Genomic DNA, 21,554 nt, shown 5'->3' with positions numbered 1-21,554 from the left:
TTTCCTAGGTAGCAGACAATTCGTTCGGTTTGGCCACTGTTCAAGAACGTTTTATCGAATGTATCGAGGATAGGGGTAAACCTTGAGGCAACACGAACCTTTCAGAAGCTGTAGCAATCAGTTCCATAAATTATGAAAGTAGAATAGTAACGGTGTTATAATGCTTGGTAAAATTTCTTTGCTTAAGATTCACGGTTATTCGTGGAATTTTTCGTGATAAGTAGATCACGCACCTTTATGTAAATTTACATTACCGTAAATGAAATTGAAACGACGCAGCTTAAGCGTATTAGAACGGGTTACTTTAATTTGTCAATTTTACTTTCAAATTTCCTATAAATGCATAAATATCTTCATACTTGTAGCGAGTAACCGTACGAGCGTAGCTAAATAACTTATTTCTCGAGCAGTTGGGCTAATAACCCGAATAATAAGATTGCAGGTTTAGGAAAAGATCTTTGAAACGAGAAAGAAGCGTCTACTCGTGATAATAAATGTTTCGAAAAAGTCGCGAGTAACAAAGACACCGAGGATTTGCTACTGTATTCCAAAGTACTTAGCTCGACGTGATAAAGCCATTCGAGGTTGTTCAGGTATTATTTCGAGCAACGTATGTGACGTTGGAAAGTGGTTCGAAACGCAAGAATACATTGGAAGAGAGTAAAGAAACGGCACGTGCTCATTATGCCAGGCACTAGACGTCAGGTGAGCGACGACTTGGAATAGCAGGTGCAAGAGACGGAGGCGCTACAAAGGCTTCGCGTTTTCCATTCAACGCGAATAGGCTCGCGTGTGACGGCAATAATGAAGTTGCGCGCTTATGTTAATTAAGAAGTTAAATAGAAATAGGCGCATAAGCGCGTTCGCTCGCGGGCTTCGTCGCTATCTCCGCCGGTACAGTTAATGTTCCTTCGGTTAGACGCGATAAGTTACGCTCGCCAAGTGATAATCTACCGCTTTAAATCAACCCATTTATATTTCATGTCTCGTTTTTACGCAGCCCGCGATCGCTGAATTGTCGCGAATCGATTCCTTTTCATGTCTTAATCGCCCACTCTCTCGCGCAAATCTATCGTACATAATTCAAATTACCTTTCATTTTTTGTTTCTTCCATTTAACGTACCTGTCGTCAAAAATCGAGCCTGAAATTTAAGCCAGTTAATACGGCCGACGACTCTCCTTATTTACAGCGGAATAAATATTCGACAACCTATTAGAGACACTTGCACGTTACTATCGATAAAGAATATTTACCGAGATCCACTAAATGATCGCCCTGAAAGATAAAAGCGACTACGGTCCGGCACGATACGTACGGTTCGAACGGAGAACTAGAAAGAGTTTGGGGCGCGACCATAATCGCGCGTTTGAATGCAATACCTGCAGAAAAGATCCGCTGTCGTAGACCCGACACGTAATGTTTGACGTGGTGCTTAATAGATCGTAAAGAGGGTTTGAGTATCACGATAAATATAACAACTCTTGCTGTTTGTATCTTAACGTTTCATGCTTGACCGCTCGTACCGATACAATGCCAAGTGATCTGACTAATTCACGAATAACCCGAGCATTTCCGCATAGAGCGTATCCACGCTGTGATTAATCGTTTCTTTCGTCCGGCTGAAATCTTGCGACATCTGCCTCGACGAGTCTGTGCAGATTTTTCTACAAAGACCAATCACGCACCCCTCTAGATCGATTTATTTTTTGATTAGGTTCTCTCCGATCCTGATCGTCTTTGGAGTCGTTAAAGCTCCCATTAACGGGATAAAATACAATAATCGTAAGAAAGATCGATGATTCTACCGTCTTCTTCCAGCGAACGTCTTTCCGAGACGTGACTGAAGTTGATACGCAAACATCGCGAATTTCGAGCCTTAGTGCCGTGTAATACCCCTTTGAAGAAGCGCAACGATCGACTACTTGTAAATTATAGCGCGCAGAAGAGGTTGTGCACGCGTGTCTCGCGTATCCTGCACGTCTGCGTGCAAGATGAGCGACGAAGAGGAATAAGAGGGGATGCGAGTCGTACCCGGGGCTTTGGCTGGCTCCGAGAGATCGATTCGGTACCCAGCACGAGGTAACCTCCGCAGCTTGCTTTCCTGTATCCTCGCTTCCCCCTCTTTTTCCTCGAATCTCCCTTTTTCTCTTCTCCGTACGAGCACTCTGTCCTCTCCACAACCAACATCGCGGTATTCGCTGTCTTTTTCGACCACTCCAATGTTTTCCTCCGATAGATCGGAGCTTTTTCAGAAGAGTTTTAACGATCGGCGGCCTGTCGGAATGTCCAATATTTTTTTTTTAAACGTGCTATAATATTTTATTTCGGACGTAATCATTAGGGCGATTCATAACACGATCGAGAATCGAAAACAACAGTAATCGTATTAAGGAACTATTTTCGGTATCGTAGTTACAACCGTGGCAGATTTAAATCTTTATCCATATGGATTTTTAGGTCAAAATAGCGTTGGATATATTTACAAAGAAATTTCGGCGTGTATATGACTCTTTTGTATTTCGTATCCAACTCTACTGGATATGTAGGCGCGGCCCGTGACATGAGACAGAACTGGCTCGTATTTTATTTCAAGTGTCAAACCCCCTCGCGAGCTCGAACTCTGCGTGAGAGCGTTTCGTCCGTTCGAACGCCGAGAAAGAAAAAAAAAAAAAAGAAAATGAAAAAAGAGCAACACCGACATCAGCGATGGCGCGAATAATAAAACCAGTGAAACGAAGAATCAAGACAATTTGTTCTTCCTAGCGCAGTCGATTTAACATCAAAAATAGACCGCGATACGATGCTGAAGAAAGTACGTTGCTTAAATAGGAGATTGTCGTTTTCTTCGGCCGATTGATAATCAATCTGAATCGTTAAAAATTTATCGAATTTATTTCTTTATTAGAAAGAACTTCAAGTTCTACAGGAATGGCTCGCAAGTAGAAATAGAATTATGGATTCTTCTTTTATTCGTTAGCCGAGGATATAAATATCCACCCTGGTGGAAAGTCGATTCTAGAGAAACCACACCCTGTGGAATAGACATTTGCGTCGCTTTCGATTGGGGTTGGGCCGACGTTTTAAGCCCAACCTCGAGGTAGTTAGAAAACAGGTTTGACTTTTTTAAAATTAGTCGAGCGTGGAAAAGGTCGTCATTCCAATCACGGACGTCTGCTTTCGAGTGCGAGGAGGGATTCACAGGGTCTAGACGAATTTTAATGGCGTCGATTAAGGGTCGTCCACTTGCGCACGTTAAAAATACACCTATCTTTAGGTTACAGAAAATGTATGTCTTTATTTAACGTTGACACGTGAATATCTCTACTTTTCTACCCTTAAAATCGCCTGACTCGTTCCCAAAATACAAAAGGACAGAATTACCTTCTACATCTGTCGTTTCGACATTTACGTTTAAATTCTCTTCAAAGGATGATTTAGGAAAATCGCCGTTCCTACAACAACACGACTTTCAAAATCTCCCTTTTCCGTCATTTACGTTTTCTACGATTATCAATCTTCAATCAATCGCCTAGTTTTTCACATCGAATCGTTAAGTTGGTATATTTTGCACGTTTCTTGTACATTTGGTTCATTTATGAACCTTCGAACATACTTCTCATCGCATACCACCTACCTGTGTACCTACTCGAATTACCTTTCAGAATCGATTGTTGAGATCGCATTTGCCACGTCTGTAAACTTTCAAGCTCGCTTTTATACCTACTTGGGAAAAGAAGCGAGTTACACCGGATCGATAGATGCTCGATCGATGTTCGATCGATTTAATTTTCCAGGATAAGTTTTTAAGATCAGATACATTCCGTACGCGTATAAACTTTGTTCTCAATTCTTTGGAGATGCTTGAGAATCGCTACGTAATCGAACTCGCGCGTACTTGGTCATTCGTGGATGTTGTTTCCGCACACCCGGTATATAGTTCCGCCGGTGGAACAGCGATCGGTGTATCGGTGGTGGGGTGGATTCCGGTCGGTCGTAGCGATGCGACGCGATGCGTCGAAGCAAAAGGTTGCTGATCCAAGGAGCGAGTAGCGTCAGTGGTAGGGTGAAACGTAACGCAAGTGGTGGGGATCGGTATTCGAAGTTGTTGATCGGCTGTTCGGTCGTAGTGGTAGGGGCAAACACTGGGGAATATCGCGTAGAGAATGGAAGAGAGAGGGGAAGTTGAAAGAGTGGGGCGTAGAATCTGCGCGACCGAACAACTGGTTCAGTGCGCGGTACGTCCCATCCAGAAACCATGAGTCCCGTTTCACCAACGTGGTCCATTGTTATGCGCTCGAAAAGTAACAGCGGAGTACATTGTCGGCGACACGCAGGCGCGCACCTCTTCCTTTTGTAATTCACGTTCTCGTAGACGTCCTCCGGTACCTCTGACAAATTTCTTTTTCCCGCGCCGATCCACCGACAAACGATAGCGGAAAGCGCATCTCCAGCAACATCGCTGCTTCTGCCTTCTTGCCCCTCTTTCTCCTTTCTTTTCTTCCACTCTGTCGCTCTGTCTTTTTCTGTCGCGTTGTTTCTACTCTGTATCGGGTCCCTGGTCGTCGACCATTCTGCCGACTCTGATCGTTCTTTTCGACGAAAATCGAGTGGCCTTCGTTACGGCGATACCTTGTTCTTTCGTGTGAGTGGCGGCAAGTTGAGTGATAACGACATGGAAAAGGTAGTTGGACGATAACTGACATTTCAGACGACGGATCCGCCGCGTAATGTAGGTTTACGAAGCAGATAACGCACGGGTTCGGTCTTCGTCGGTTCGTTGTTTCGAGAAATGGCCGGGACAGAAGTGTGAGTGAGAAACACGCTGTTTGCAGTGATACGTCGGCCCGGCTGTGATCTTCTTGGAATATCGACGTTCGTCCGTTTGACACGTGGTCCGATGGTTCGTGCAGCAACTCAGGGCTGAGGTAATCATTGAAAAATAGTATGTACCGCCTTTAAGATAAGAAATATATCGTATCAAAGCTTTCTCCATGCTCGAATTTAATTAAAATCTTTACAGATTACAGCCATTCGTACAAACTCGCTGTAATTAAACGTTGCTTGGCGTTACGTACGATAACATGGTGTGACGGTAATCGCGCGGCAAGAGCAAACGAACGGCAACGTTATTTCACGGTCGAGGTGTTAACGTGGAAAGAACGCGCTGTCGTGTAAGAGCGGCGCGAAGAACTGGTCAAACTGGTGACAAACATCGAGAGGACGATCGTAGGTGCTCCGCGTGTACGCGCCACGTGTCTCTCTTTCGTAACATGTAATCGTATTATTAACGGATTCGCTGCTGATAATTTCCACGAAGGTGCGAATTCTAACGCCAACATCGCCGGATGTGACCGCGTGCGGCCAGCAAGAAACGAAATTGACCGATCCCAGGCGTCGGTCGTCGCTGCACCTCCGCGTTAGACTTTCTCATCCGCGTGTTTGCTTTAGCAATTAGGCAACAGTTCCGGAGATAGGATAGAGTCACTGTGTAAACCGCCGTCGTCGAATCTCTACACATAACGGAACGTGCTTTTTCCTCGATCGCCGCGCATCTCTTGCATGTTCGTCGGAGAACGCCGATTTTTCCACCATTTCCCGCCACGTTATCCTTCGTTTCTTCGTTACCATAGAACCGGTAATATGGTATCCAAGTACACGGTACCGCAAGTTTTCTTAAAAGCGGGCTATTCGAGCAGTTGATGAATTATTTTCACCACCTCCGGTTCTTAACTCGAAATGTTTCTTGGTAGCTGTGTTCGAGTCTTCTCGACGATGGATGGCCACGTCGCTCGTCGCGTCGATGGACAGGAGGACGCAAGATCATCGACTGCATAGTCGTGCTATGTACCGATGATAATCGACTTTACTCGCAGCTCGAAGCGTTTTAAGTTTCATAAAGCTTAATTAGTTGGAGTCAGACTTGATAATATTCTCGCTCGGCTCGTCAAATTGCCAATTTCTTTTCACGCTCGACTCTTCATCTTCTTAGTCCAATAATCCAAATTAAGGTATGTCGTAGGTTGGGTATAACGTTTACGGGATGAACAAATCCGTATCCGCGTTCGATCGCTTTGGTTCTGTTTACGAAGATATAAGGTATAAATCCGCGGTCTATTAACAATGTGCAGAAATATGACATAATTGAATTCGTAGCGCTTTGATTTACTGGACGGTGTGGATCGCGCATTGTTTAAATCGTATACCAATTATCACGAATTCTATGGTCGATTTATAGTCAAGCAGTCTGCTCGGCTCGCGATAGCAATTAATCGGCGCAGATCGAAAAATATTATCGCTCGACCTTCCTTTGAAATTACACACTCGGCGTCGATTCGAATCGCGCTTCGCGATACTCGTTGCTATCCCGGAATTTTATAGCCGTCTGACGTCATCCGTTCGAGTCCGCGTATCTGAAAAAGCGTATTTTTTTTTCTCTTCTTCCTTCCATTCCTTCCAGCGTATTATCAATGCACACGGCCGCCGATAGATTCGGCTGATCGCCTGCACGTCCACACCGAACGTTTAAACGAGAATGCATGAAATCTTTATTGCCGTAAGGCAATAAATGATATATCTACGCGCTTCGTGACGGAAATTATCTTCGATCGTCGCACGCAAGACCGTCTGATACGCCAACTTTGCTTCATTTCTATGCCCGAGCGTCTTTAATCTTTCTCTTCTTCCAGTATTTTTCCAAACGTCTGACGCGTATTTTAAGCTTCGTCGAATATACGCAGAGATAATTAACACGCAGCTCGAAGCTAATTTTTCTAAACTTACGATCGACGTTGCTTTGCGTTGTGGGTACGTTTCGCTTACAGGAAGAACATCGTTGATCTCTGTAACAGGGTCCAGCGTTTTATCCAAACCGCTGTATATCCCTTGACACTGGACCTCTGAATTATCGTAGCAAACTATTAGCGTTTTTTCTCACAACGGAGCCCGCTATCGTTGGGGCGTGTGTCACGTTTTTGGTTAAACGGTTCAACGAAACTGGACTCGATGAAATTGTCCATTTTATACCGTAGAAGGTCGTTTATACCGTATTTATCTCCCTCGCAATCACACGCCACACTTTGTATGCATATTTTACGAAATCGTTTCGATCTTCGTCTCGTTTCGTACCTAGCTGCAGCTTCTCGCTAATTTAGATCAATTTAATCGTCGATAAGGCGATTAGGATCGTTCCGCACGAAGCTTCTTTCGTGGGAAAGAAAAGGACGAAAGGCGGTTAATTCGAACGGGTTTCTTAGCCGATTAACGCGATTAAGACTAGTTTGAAGGAGCGGTTATACGACGGTGTACAGAGGAAAGATGCCAAGACGGTTTGTTTATTTGCACATTTTTCCGACGTTAAGTGGTGAAATGATTTGTGTATGCAAGCGGGGCACGCGACCGCGGCGTTAGGCCGGCTGCTATTGGTAATATATTTGTAGCTTCAATCTCCTATAGGGTCATTCGTGAGGATTTAAAGTCAATAATCTCGTTACAACTCACTACCGTTCACTTTTAAGAGAACAGTATACATAACTTGGTGGTAAGAGACACGATAAACCTTAAGTGTCGGTTTGCACGGTAATTCCTTCGTCCGTAACCATTATGAACGGTCGTTATCACATTACCTATTGACCTTATGAACAGGTGAACGATGATTCTTGTTTCTCGTCCCGCGCGACTCCAGTGTCGCGTAAATGAAATTGTTTCGTTCGGGTCGCGCGAACCTTCCCTTTCGCTGGCTACCACGAATCCCTTTCTCGCAATTTATTCGTAAAATTGAAATGTAGCACCGTTACGCTAGCCCCTGAATTTTTCCATCTCGATCATGATCTCTCGTTTAAGGCGACGTTTAACGCGAAACAGAGACAGGACACCGGGTATACCGATAAAGAGACTTTTCATATTTCGTCGAAATTAGGTTGGAGATATTTTTTAGGGAAATATAATTGGCTGGAAAAGGAAGCTTTCGTATGGGTGAAAGAATTCTTTTCGCGTTACCCGTGCCCGTTACCTATACGTGTAAGGTATTAAAAAATAGTCTCAAATGATAGTCGTTGGAAGTAGAGTGGAAATTTGTTGACCAAATGGTTAACGGGAAGATCGTGAATGAATTAAGTATTGACCGAGCAAATGCAGCAGGCGATACTAAAAATTTACGACTGTTGTCTTTGCGTTTAGGATGCACGAATCACTCGGTTTGTGTAAAGATCTTACGAGAAACAGGTGTAGGCTTGGTTTACCTGTTTCCTTACGGCAGTTGGCGAGTTTACCGATCTAAACCTGTGTTTTTCAGCGATATACCCAATCGTTTCGTTAAATGCTCGTAAATGAGACCATACGTAGCGTATATAGTTTCTAAACGAAACGAGCCGTTTCCTAAAACGATAATACAATTATCGGGCTAATAATTTCCAACTTTACTCCATTTTCGTAAAAACATTTCAAATTAAAATTCGTATAAAATCATACGCATCGTTATTGTCTAACGGAGATGTACGTCGCGTCGTTCGATTCGATTTGTTCTCTACGATGGAGAAACGATCGAAGGAAGTTAGGACACGCTCTATTCGAGGTGGCAACGGCCATGTTGAAATCCATGATGGCCGCCCTTATTTTTCGTGCGGCAGAGCTTAGGTCCATGCAAGTCCTGCCAATAGCTTTCACGATGCTATCGTTACCCACCCCTTCCCGCAACCTATCGTTTCTTCGCTAGCGAATCCTTTCCTACTTCTCTTCTCCCCCACTTTCTTCCATCCCCACCAACGGAATCGAACGCGGCGGCCATCATGCATCGTCTGCGCGCGCATGCGACGTCCGCCGTTCTTCGACGTCACGTCCATTCTACGGTGCAAGGATTACGCTCGAAACTTGCGGCAGAAAAGCTCGTTATTCATAATTTTCTTTCTTGTTAGAGAGGCTGTTTTAACGAGTTGGAAGATTAAGAAAATTGGTGGTTGTTGTAGGAAATCTTTATATAGGTTTATGTTCGTAGAGTCTGTCTCGCATTCGTTCGTTATATTTCACTCTGTTATATTATGTATAAACAAACTCGTAAATATTAAATCGTTATCGTCCGTACGTTAAAATTTCTATTTCGCGTTGTCAACGTAGTTTCCTCGATTAATTACAGTAGGTTATATTTTCCACAAAAGTACTACTTGATCGATACAACAGGTCACTGAAATATCGATACCAAGGAGCCTAAACAGTGCGTTATTTCAGATCTTTTCTCGTAAATCGATACGCTTCGTCGAATTCGTCTTCGTCCCGCTTAATCGACGCTTAGCGGAACGTTTATTTAGACGCGTTCGTAAGTAGCATATTGGATACTTTAACTTTCGTCGATAATACCAGTTTACTCGAGCAAGGAAGATCGATGTACCTCGCGAACGATTTATTTAAGGCGCGATTGCTTTCCAAGATACCTACGATTTCGAATACACGTAGAGAAACAATAGCGCCATTTATATCGTGAAATTTCAGCTGTTTTCCGCATTTGCGAACAGGTAACGTAAATTTATCCACGGTTGACAAAATTTTTGCAGCATTTTTTATACGATGATGGTAAAACAGATCAAATTCCCTGCACCGACTGTACAGTCATTCGAGATACCGGCAGCAAAGTCGGAAATGGTTGGAGCGGACTCCGCTAGGAGTGCTGCCAGAGGATTATATCCTTTTCCATAAATCGATAGCAATTTTTATACATATCTTCGAGCGTAGCTTCGCGTCTCATAAATAAACATTCGTACGATGCGATATTAAATGTTTGACGATCGAGTTTTCGCGAACAACAATTTCTTGCGGAATACGTCTTCTTTTCATTTTAAATTATTCCCTGTTAATGCCGCGATAAAAGACGCGAGGTCAGAGTTTTACTCGCAGGTGCAATTACCCCCGAAGGTCACGATCTCACCCTCGCGTGCCCTTCCCATTAGCAGGTCACAAGGAAAGTAATCTCGTCTTCCAACTTCTTTTTCGGAACGGCTATTTGTCTCGCCAACTCTTGGCTTATTTTTCTCACAATTCTTTCAGTAAGGCAGACTGGTGGTCGATGCGCGCATCGCAGAAACCTGCCGACGTTCGCATCGATTGTAAAACGTGGTGACCATGGGATAGCGGAGGCGGGACCGCGAAACAGAATCGTCCAGGTGCTCGTTCGTTTACGCTTCGTGATATCTCCGAGTCGTTCCGTCGATCGCAACGTGACAAATTCCAGCTAGATGATTGGCGCCGCGAACATAACGCCGAACGCGTACGCTCTAATCGCGCGATGTCGTTCTAGACGCACGTTATAATTAAAACGTCGCATAGAGACGACCTTGTCCATGAGCCGGTGCGATCCGGACATCGGACCATTTGCCATTTACCTTCGCCTCTTTCCGACGTTAATGTTAATTTTGATCCGAGCTGCGTGACAATCCGCTCTCCTCTCGCGCCACACGTAATCCTCTTTGTCTGCGTTTCCTCAATCATGGTTCCGTCTCGACGATTCTCCGCGAGTCGAACTTAAGAAAACGCAGATTTGGTTCGTTGGATCGCAAACGTTTGGCATCGTTCGCGTCGACTGTAATTAGCGGTGATTTAGAATTACGTTGTTTGCCACGTGCGATGCTATCGTTGTGCGCTGCTGCTTTGATTTAGAAAATTTACTTTGAATTATTTCATCTTGGCGTGTTCTTCTCGATTTTGGAATATCCTATAAGAGAAGATTCTTTCAGCGTCGATTTGCATAGATAGATGCTGGAAGCAGAGTTTAATTATATCATTTCACGTGACTGGCTGAACAATTGGCGTTCAAAGTTGCCTCGATCTGGATAGCGGGACGCGAGTTTCGAGAATTTGAAATGCGCCGCGTCGTATCCTATGACTTTCCACCCTATTTCATTCTATAGCGGTCTGGCTACGTGTTTACCGTCGACATTCGCTACGTGCATACTACACACGTACGAAGGTAAAGAGTAGCGGCCATCGATTTCTGCTTACTTTAGAGACGCATGCGTGGTTAACGCTGGCTCTCGACTCGCGAGCAGTCGCCGGGTCCTCCTTCTGCCAGCTTCTTTTCCCGCTAGACGATCGTTCCAAGACCCTGCTATCCGCCACTTCCCAACGAGTCGTCTCTCGTCTGACAGTTTCTATGCACGGTTTATCTGCCAGACACGGTGCGAGATTTTAAACACGTAGATGCGCGCTTGTCCTCCGATATCGAGAATTTTTATTCTTCAAACGTTAAAGCGCCTTCCAACGTTCGCTTTGATGGCTATTTTCGGGGACCGAGACTTTTACGAAGCGGCCGATCGGCGGATCAGCGCCACCTTAAGATGGCATTTTTTCATAGTACGCCAAAGAAGGGACCGGCGATTAAAAAAATCTCCCCGTTACGTTCTATCAAAGGCAAAACGCTTTTGCGAAGCTTCTTCTCCAATTGGTAGTTTAGCGTCCGACGCAACAGCTTCCTGCGAATCGGTTCGCCGAAAACGTAGACTTTTTCAGATTTCACGTCGTCGAATTTAAAGAGCTCGGCAGTTAAGAAATTTCTCTTAATTTATAACTCTATCCTCTCCGAATATCCTATCGCGGAAAGAGAGTATACGACCCTCGTAATTTACCAAATCAAAAATTCTACCTGAATCGGTGGAAATATCGGAGTAGGTAGTTAGGTTGGGATTAGGCGAGGGTCGAGGAGGGTCGAAAATTTCCGGCACTTATTTAAACCGAGAACCCGTTGCCGTTGACTGGATAAGAGTAATCCCGTTTGCCAGCTAGTCGGTCGTTCGTATTATCTGGCCATCTTTATTCACCCCCATAGTCAGGCGGATCTAATGGTCGAATCGGAGGAAGGAGAAAGGGAGCCGTCGACTGTCGGGAGGAGGACCAACGGAGGAGACTAGGTTGAGGAGAGTTTTATGAACGGGCACAAATCTCCTCATCAGGCTCTCGCAGCATCCGAGTTACGTAGGGGTTGGCAATTGCAGGGCGGGTTCCTCTGTTGTTCCGCGATCGGAAAGGGAGGGGCGAGGAGGAGGGCGGCACACAAATGAGGCAGCTTGATTCCAATTATTCAGTAAATTAAATACGGAGGGGGTTGGCCTTTACGGGCGTTCCCGCGAGTTCCAGCGTTATTGTACGCAAGGGTGAATTTCACGACAGGGTGGTACAGAGCGTCGGAGGAGAGAGCAGCGGAGAGACCGAGGGAGAGCGAAAGGGTTGAAACCACACGATACCGTTCTGTCGTGTCACAGGCGCTCCCCCCTATGTTATCTACGGTTAATACCCTCTTTCGGGGGCGGATGAGCAGAGGACCGGCGACATTTTCGGTGAAACAACCGGCTCGATCCCTTCGATAGCGGCTCGCTACGTGTAACCGGAGTCACGAGGCTTTAAAGTTAAATGCCACTCGCCGGAGGGGCCGTGTCCCCTTTCTTCCATGCAAGTTTTAACCAAGCTGCGTGGCTTTCGACGAAAACAGTCGGAAGCGGCAAACTCGCGCCAGTTTCTATTTCGATTAACAACGTTGTCTACAAATTTTCACATTTTTGCTAACTCGTTTACTGCGTTTCTTCCGGTTACCGTTTCAGCTTCCGGATATTAACGACGCAGACGTCACGCGAACGTTTAGTTCTTGTTCAAGTTGTTCTCGCGGCACGCGCTAACGACTCATCCTTCGAGGACGACGATCGGTCGCGTACAGGCACGTAGAACGTGGAACTGCGAGATAAAATCGATAGAAAAATCCAATTTGTTGTATCGGCTGGATATGTTGGTTTCTAGGTGAACGGGCATCGGTTCGCTGACGTCTCTGTTCGATTATACAGAAGTCTCTCGGATCACCGGTTAGCGGCTTTAATTCGTATTTTCTTTGGGGACTGCGCTTCGTATTTTACGACCACGTATTTCTCCTCCCTATCTTACGGTTAGAGACCAGCCGAGTTTTCCATCTCCCTCGCCGTCGCTCTTTCTCTCCAACCTTTCGCTCCTACGTTTCCTTTTCCTTCTCTCTTTCCTATCTTTCCTTCTCCTCCCTTCGTCCTTCGGTCGCGATCCCTCTTCTTCCCTCTCTTTTTTTATTTTTTCTTCAGGGTTTCGTTCCATGTTCGCTCCACCTTCCCAGGCCGCGCGCTCTTTTTCGGTTCCACCCAGGTCCTCGTCATCTTTATACGTCCCCCCTACTGGACGATTCCACGATCAGGTATCTCGACGAAGGCGAGGCTGGCTCGCCGTGCTTGGAAGGGGTTGAAGATGCGAACGAGATACGAATACGATTCGGACGTTGCGTCGTTCGGATGTTCGGTGTGCTACCGGAGATGTTGTTCGTGCTGTTTGTCTTTACGTAGCTTCGTATAGCCGACGTAGCGATACAGTGAATGTGCGAATGTACAATATATCGTTAATGGATACCATTAAGATCCTCTTCGCCGTGATCAGAGCTCGTAAGGTTAATTAAAGCAGCACGCGTCCTTTAAGCGAAACGGAGACGTTTCACGCGGAAAAAGCCATGTACCCACCTGAATTTATCATCGAGAGAAACGATAACGCGCCCATCTTTGTGAAAATCAAAGAAATTCGTAATTGTCATGCCCTTCGATTCATTCTCCGGTCGACTCTTGCGAGAATTTCTTAACCAAGTTTCTCAATTAAGCTCGTTACGCGACGAACCAGCGACACGAAGGAGATACTTAAATGTCTTCTTCTAGAGCGTCTCTTGCAACGTTCCCTCGACCCTGTATTCGATGTTTCCTAGTATTTGTCGTGGAAATCGCGCAGAGACCATTGCGTTGGAGAGGAACAGGAAGCGAGGCGGGTCCGATAGTTGTAAAATACGATCTAGAAGCGGAGACAGTATTCCGGTTGCCACGTCCGGAGGGTGTGTTTACCGACCTAAGTTTTCACGTAATTGTATTCACGTGGCATTCGGTCCAGCGCGTTTTTTCTAGGGGAGGATGCAATCATCGGTATCGGGGAGTTCGAGGGTGGGCGGGATCTAACGGACGGAGGAAAGAAGTTTATAATCCATAACGTATCCGGTTTGTGGACGGAGGCCGAGGAACGAATGCGCGCGGAAGGCGAGACCGCGTCTTACGTCCCTTGGAACAAGGAATGTGCAACGATGCCATCAAAATATCTTGCGAACAATGTAGGGTAGATGGCGACGTTCTTTGAAAGCTCGAATCAAAGTTGGAAATTGTTAAAAATACTTGCGAATTTTCTCGAACGGTAACGCACGTATTTATTTTTAGATTACGCGCGTATTATCGAGCGAGATGTAAAATAAGAAGCAGAGAGGCAACTGTCGAGAAACAGCTGATAATAATTCGTCATAGTTACTCGAGTCGCGACTCTACTCTCTGCCACGGTACGTTTCTATGGCTCGAAAGGTACAATCGATCCCTTTTGCCAGTAACATGGAAACGTAGTACACGTAGAACGCTATTTTACGAAAAAACAGCCAATTGATTTATACCACTGCGGTAGTCGATCAGTCGCGTGTTAAGTATCGCGAGTTAGGGACAGGTATCGTGTAACAATTATTCGTTGGCATACGGGTAATGCGTTACAGGTAATAAAACTTAGATGCACGTGGAACGTGTTAAATTCTAAAAAATTTACGATAGAAGCATCATTGTCAAATGGCAGAATGTTCGAAGCTAACCCCTGTCGGCGATCGCGAGGCAACCAGACGTACTCGCGTATAAGCGGAAGGTTCTGCATTAAAAATGGTGACGAAGCCGCGAGGAACGTTCAGCGGGATTTCGTTGCTGGTCGAGCGATAAACACTCAGATTATCTTGGTTCTGCCTCTTTTACGTTGCCTCTTCGTGGATAGGCTCTCAACCCGAAGATACGTTGCATTCCAACGGACAGTTAGCTCGTGCGTACCAACACGAGTGTGACGGAAACAGACTTGGCACCGTCGTATATTCGAAAGAATATCTCCGAGGTTGTACGCTTATATCGGTTGTTATACGCCCACAAGCCGACCTACGTGTGTACACGCGAGCGTGGAGGCGCTTCCTCCGTTAAAATACGCGCCGTGTTGCGGATAAGAGGAGATTTTGGTAGGCTGACTCCGGCCACGGAGAACCCGATTCGGTGGTCGTCTTTTCTTTTTCTTTTTCGCCATGGCCTCGAGTCCAGCAACTCAATCCGTAATACGTTTGTTTCTCTTTCTGGGGGTGATATCGCGATTATTCCGTGAATCTTTCTCCGTTCTCCGCTCTGTTTCTTATTTTACGCACCTTCCGGCTTGCTTAAGAAATTACCGGCTTCTCAATTGGTTTGTTCAACGAGTTATCGAGCCGTTTAAGGCTGCCGATGTTTGATCAACGACGGAGGATAGGTGTGCAAACGTTTGTTTAGCGAAAGGTACGTGGAAAAATGTCGGGTTAGAACGGCAGAAGTGCGAAAGAAGGTAATAAAGGAGAGCTGCTAGTTTCTAGAAAATTCATGGCGGATTTGTCGAAGTATAGGGCTTCCAAAGTTGGCGCTCGACGATTCGTTGGATCGTCGATGCTGACGGAAACGAGATCGCAGAACACGGCTGTCCGCCGGTTCACGACCGCACACGTAGCAAAACCCCCGTCCCTAGTGTTTCCATACTTTTATCACCGACGGCCTCTCGGATTTTTCGAATATTCCATCAACGTACGGAAGTCGTATATTACGAGCCGAGAATGTACGCGCTGCGAAGGCTGCTGAGCGTGCTTCGCATGCTACCGATTACTTTTTTCTTTGCTCTTTCGTCCTACCCCGAGTAAACGAGCTACCCAAAGAAATTCTCGCTTCGCGTCGCCCTTCCTACCAGCGAAGCCCTCCATTCCCATTCCTCCCTCTTCCCAACCGGATCCTTCCTCTCCTTTCTCGATTTTCGTCTACCTGAATTTCAATGCCAAGTCGCTCTTCTTTTTAAGTTTCCTCCCCCGTTCCTTCCCTTCTTTTTCTCTTTCCATTTCTTTGGCGAATTCGCGGCACGAGCAAACGTGGCGGATCCTCGGCTCGATCTCTCATCCGCGATATTCTTAAATCATACGCCTGCGTTTCTACGGATTTATTCTTCTTTATTTTCGAACGAGCCGACTTTTACCTTTGATCTTTAATAAATCTATCTTCGATTCGCTTGATTTTCGTACGGATTAGTCTTTCTATTGCTGCGTTGCATCACGCACAGTGGGTACTGCGTTAATTAATTAATTAGAGCACAGGTAGTAACTTTCTTATCATTCGGTAAGCACGGCTGTAAGAGTTTGATACTACGAAGATAAGATTACAGTTTCGACAGAGCAAACAAACGGATCTTTGCTACCGAAGAATCTATTTTCGCGCGATTACTTGATCTCCGGTAATTAAGCTTCTCGTTGGAATCAACTAATCGATAAATCGAAGCCTCCGATTGACTAGACTTTACGGAATTGGTGAAACAGTCGGGCGCAGTTAAAGCAACACGTAATCGAATTTCCTTCGCAGGATTGCTTTCAGATGAACTTTGAGATCGTCCTGCGAATTGCTTCGCTTATAATTAGCCAAAATGTTTCGCTCCTTTTACGTCCGGTTGATGGTCATCGTCGCTGTGGGAAGCAAACAAGGAAATGGAAAATTAGACGATGTTTCCGTTCGAGACGCCTCTTTCCTCTCCCCCGTCGAATCCGCAGGATAGATTCCTAACTCTGACTAATCTGAACGGCAAAGGGGTTGCAGGATGAAAGTAAACTAAACGGGGGGAATCGATATCGAGGAAAAGACGCCGGGCGCCGCCTACTGTCTCGGCGGAGCGACGTTCGACCGATGAAGTCGCGCGGAAACACGATTACTTCCGACATCACCTGTTAAGAATCAAGTTAACTTCTGCTTTTTGGAGAAAGCTCGAAAAATTCGGTTTACTTTATTCCCGCACAACGCGATAGATCGTCCATTTAGGTGTATTCGAATTGCACTTTAAATTTATTGGTCGTCGGACGTCGTTTTCTTTCCAACTTCAAAGAATAATCGTAAAAAAACTAACGGTCGTGAAATTCATGAAATATACCTTTTAACGAAAGAAACATTATGATCGTCTTGGAAACCAAGATTTAAAAATCCGGTTTATAAACATTTCTTTCGCAGCTTCTAAAGAATCGATCCTTCGCGATGCTGATTATGTCTTTTATAATTCCGAAGATGTTAATCGCAATATATTTGCCTCCTTCGTTTAACGAAAACCTACGTAGCAACGAGAATATTCCATTGGGAGAAATAGATCGGAATCTATCGTAACTAATCACGATGTTACGTTCTTCGGATAATCGAATAACTTTGCACGCGACAAAAGAAGTATTTTTTAAAAGTCAATGTCATTTGGGAATACAAACTTTTGATTAAAGATATGGCAATTTCAGTTGCTTCTGCAGCTTTTCATCGTTTCCAAATTTTTCATTAATAATATTTTAAGGATCTACCGTTTCGTTAATAAATATTCCGATAGTCGTGGTGCATCGTACGACAAAGATCTGGAAGAAGAATGCCATCGAGCTGTTCCGTCGGCATCGAACAAGAGGACGTCTCGGTACCGGCGGTAAAATTTCTCTGAACGCAGAATCCGTTCGGAATATGCCGTTCGAAGGTCAAAGGAACAATCGAAACGAGGCCCGATGTCCGTCCAATTTTTTTTCCTCCGCAGAAGGTCCTCTTCCGTCAATACTCCAATTTTTTCCAAACGTCGGATATCAGCCGGGACTAACAAAGATCCAAGGCCGTGTCGTAACGATCTCCTTTGATTTTTTTTTCCCTTTCGTGCCCCGGCACGTATTTCGTGTCCTAAGAAACGAGGTCTGCTCAGTTTTCGTCTCGTCGCCACGATGGGCTGACGCGATCGCGAATCGATCCACGCAAGAATCAAGCAAACAGTTTTGCGTCTTTAATCTCTGTAAGTTATCCGACGGACAAAGTGCCACGCCATTTTACTTTCTTCATGCTTGGTGCGCTCATAGCGATGGCTACTCGGTCGAAGGTAACTTTTATCAGCTGCATATTTCGCAAGATTATCGCGTTCTCTCGATCGATCTTCTCATAGAAACATTTCGTTAAATCGACGATCTCCGTTTGTCATCAGCCGCGAGGTAGTGGTTTTATTTTTAACGTGCAACGAAAAACAAGGAGTCGTTATCTCAGAAAACTAGAATATATTATTCGACTAGTTTTTATCCCTCCACTTAACTTTTACGCGATACGCCAGCTATCTAAAGTTTCTTGCGCTACTCGATCGAGTTGGAACAACATTTTGAAGAAACCATGATTAAGGGGAATTAAGACAACGACTATATTACTTCATCCTCGTTAGTTTTATGCCACTTTCTCCTCCAAGCATCGATATACAGCGCCAAGTAAAAATAAATCGAGGATGGCAATTCGTCGACTTGAAATTACCTTTGTCTCCGTCCAAAGTAATTTCTTAATAAAGTTTACGAGAATTTTTCTGATAACAACTTACCGTTCTCAAAGTACATAAGAAAGGAAAGCAATTTACTCTTCTCAAATACGTAAAAAATTAAGCAATCGATTTACTTAATGTTTTTTCCGTGATTAGCCACGTGCAAATAAATACAATCCGTCGTTTACGGTTGGACGAAACGCGACCCGTTTATTTCTTCCATTAGAATCAATTCTCGATCGCTATTTTTTTCTTCTTTAACGTAACAATCTCCACTGGTTGGAGGTGAACTATTCGCTGGTTATTTTCTTTCCGATTCGAAGGGCCTTCGTTATTTTCTGGATTTATCGCTCGAGAACGTCTGTTTCTAGTTCAAGGTTCAGAATAGACCGTGGTCCGCCGTAATCGTAGTCGCGATCGGCGAGCAGCCAGACAGCATTGCGCGGCCGCTCGTTGATAACATTACGGCAGAAGTTAACTTGGACGTTGCCCGGTTACATCGCAGCCGCTCGTGAAAATGTTTGCGTACGTTTGCCGAACCACGGTTTACGATGTGTCGTCGCTCATCGCGTAACGCCCGTTAGCTCGGTATCGCTAATAAACCCGCTTAACTGAACGCGAATATGTCGCGTTATCGAGGAAACATTATGTCCGCGTTAACAGCGGCTGCGCAATGTGTCGCTAGTTGCATTAATCTCTTATCGACCCGTCTCTTTCTGGCAAATCTCGTCTGTTTGCGCGACCAGCTTTGTCTTAACGATTCTTAATTAATAGCGATGACACGTATTGGTATAAAAGTTGAGAAAATACAGTGACTACGCAAAGTATTATATAGCGATACACCATCGTATTTATTATAGCATTTATACACTAATTAATCAGATCCAAGTGTAGTAAACTTCGTATCGTTTAATATTCTTTAATAGCTATTTTATATTCGCTGCTGTTACATCGTGTCACGTGTAAAATATTCAACTACCGTGCGTGATTTATATTTGATAATCCGATCGATCGAATAATTACAAATTTATCGAAGAATCGAAGCTTGGACGTTGAATTTTTCTTAAATATCCGTATCGCAAGCGTTCTATGGCTTGGTAATTACGTATAGGGTTATGGTTACAGTGGATGCGTATTTTGGCCGACTGTCGTTTCGAATCCGAACACCCAAATGCTCATATTAAGAATCTGTACATCGAATCTTGTTTATCGTAACCTGCAAGCACTGTGACCATAGCCTCGAATAAGACATTAAGAAAAATGTTCATTAAAGCGGTGAAAAATCTAATTGTTGGTCACTTGTGCGGCGCAGGTTTCCCCATGTGGCGAAGAAGAGTTATCGCTGTTCGTTCACCGCCTCACCTACGGCCCATCAAAGGTGAGTGTGTACGATAAAGAATAATTTATAACTGGTGCGCGCAAAGCGACAGAGAAGAAGGATACTTAATTGCAACGGAACCAGTCGAATACGAATCGCGTGTCTGGTAACGAACTTGGTTTAACACTGACGAGTGAAAAACGCGTGTGTCTTGGAAGCACAAAGCAGATCGCCGTTTGAGAAATCGACGATCGCTAATTAACGTCTATTATACGATTAACTTTTCCCATTGCCGATCGAGAAATAAATTGCGAGTATTCTTCGATTACAAAACGAATGTTAATCGAAATCTCGATTATGCTGATGATGCATGGCGAATTTTGTTATCTATCGCGGACGGTTCGCGCGTTTCGTTGTGTGTCATTCATTAAACGCAAATTTGTCGACGTTGTTCATCGTAAATCTGTTTCGACGTAAACGCACTGCTTGGTCGACTCATGCATTACGTCGTCCGACATGATTAATACGCGTATCGTAAAATTCTAGCGGCGTGCTCGCGCGACGACAGCGTTCGAGGCTGCCTCCGTTTCGCCTCTTCCGACGGTCTAGAATCTCACCAAGAGCGAATAGAAGCACGGGATTAACCCGGCTGAGCGTAATTTACTGCTCGAGCTTTCCTCGTCCAACTAGCGCGCTATTGGAAAAGAATTACAATCGCAAGCGTATGTTTATAGTGGTAAATTGCTGGAATATCGATGGAGGATCGAAACAATTTTCCGGAAGAGCGAATGGGTTGCACTCGGAAGTCTTAGACAGCAGTAACTTCGACGCGTTAAATGCGAAGGCTATTTTCTGGTGCACTGGTTAACTAGATTTTGTACCTCGCGAGTAAAACCGGCAAAATGTTTGGAAAGTATCGTATCGTGCGCAATTTACTCGAACATGCATCCGGCGAAAGTTACGCAGGCAAAGAGTACGTAGGACGCGAGGCTCGTCTAAATCGATGCTTCCTGGTGATTACAGTAATCTAGGAAACGAAGATGCAAGCTCGCGTGCAACGAAGCTTCTTCGAGTCGATTTTCGACCAAATCGTACTTTTCTAACGTTGGAAAATTCTTTCAAGGAATCGCGCGACACTAAAAGTCTTTTCTCGGTTGAAACGAAAGTGAAATTAAGCGTTGGAACGTTTGAAAAAATGTACACCACAGCTTAAGAACCTAACTCGAATGAAAATTCTAAATTTCAACGATAAAGAATTCACCATTTCCTAATCGTTAGAAGGTTTTTCATGTTTGCCGTCGTTATTCTTATTGAGTAAAAAAATGTATAAATGTTGTTTCAAGTTTAGGCAGATGCGACAACATGCTTGTAGGATAAATTCGGGAGAGACGCCACAGGCAAAAAGCCGACACACTTGTAATGTCTTGTGATCAGAGAAAGAGTATCGTACATATTGCGTCTTGTTATAACCCTGCATGTGTGCCTGGGAAAACGAGTAACTGCTCGGCTGTCGCTGCACGTGTCGTCCGTGGAACGTTAAAGCAACAACTGTACGAAAAATTACGTTAAAATTTTCTGTTGATGATACATTGATGCTTATAAGCGCAATGCAAACGGGATAAAGTACGTGCCTATCTACTTTATAGTTTAACGCGGCTTTTAATTAATTAGCAAGCGCAGAATAGAATTTAAGAAAGTCTCCTACAAGACGCGGAGGAGACGCGCTTTACTAACGTGTCTTTTTTTAATATTTTCCTTGATTTTGCACGAGGAATAGCGTACGAGTGTGTTCTCACGATAAAAAAATAAATCGTTTTTAATTAATACGAAACCAAATC

The 21,554-nt window shown here is 44.6% G+C and overlaps 1 protein-coding gene across 2 annotated transcripts in view; it reads left to right on the top strand.

Moving 5' to 3' along the window:
- Positions 1-21,554, top strand: part of LOC132915472 (homeobox protein php-3-like) — a 79,678-nt gene that overhangs the window by 2,492 nt on the left and 55,632 nt on the right. Inside the window, exons 1-2 of one of the 2 annotated variants that reach the window (XR_009659875.1) lie at positions 4,624-4,927; positions 19,711-19,776. The gene's annotated coding sequence lies outside the window, so the exon portion shown is untranslated. Of the gene's footprint in view, positions 1-4,623; positions 4,928-19,710; positions 19,777-21,554 lie in introns of those variants that run through there. The other variant, XR_009659874.1, reaches the window with a different exon arrangement.

This window comes from Bombus pascuorum, chromosome 17 (genome assembly GCF_905332965.1).
Source record: "Bombus pascuorum chromosome 17, iyBomPasc1.1, whole genome shotgun sequence".
Lineage (NCBI taxonomy): Eukaryota > Metazoa > Arthropoda > Insecta > Hymenoptera > Apidae > Bombus > Bombus pascuorum.
This window is presented reverse-complemented; position numbering and strand designations above follow the sequence as displayed.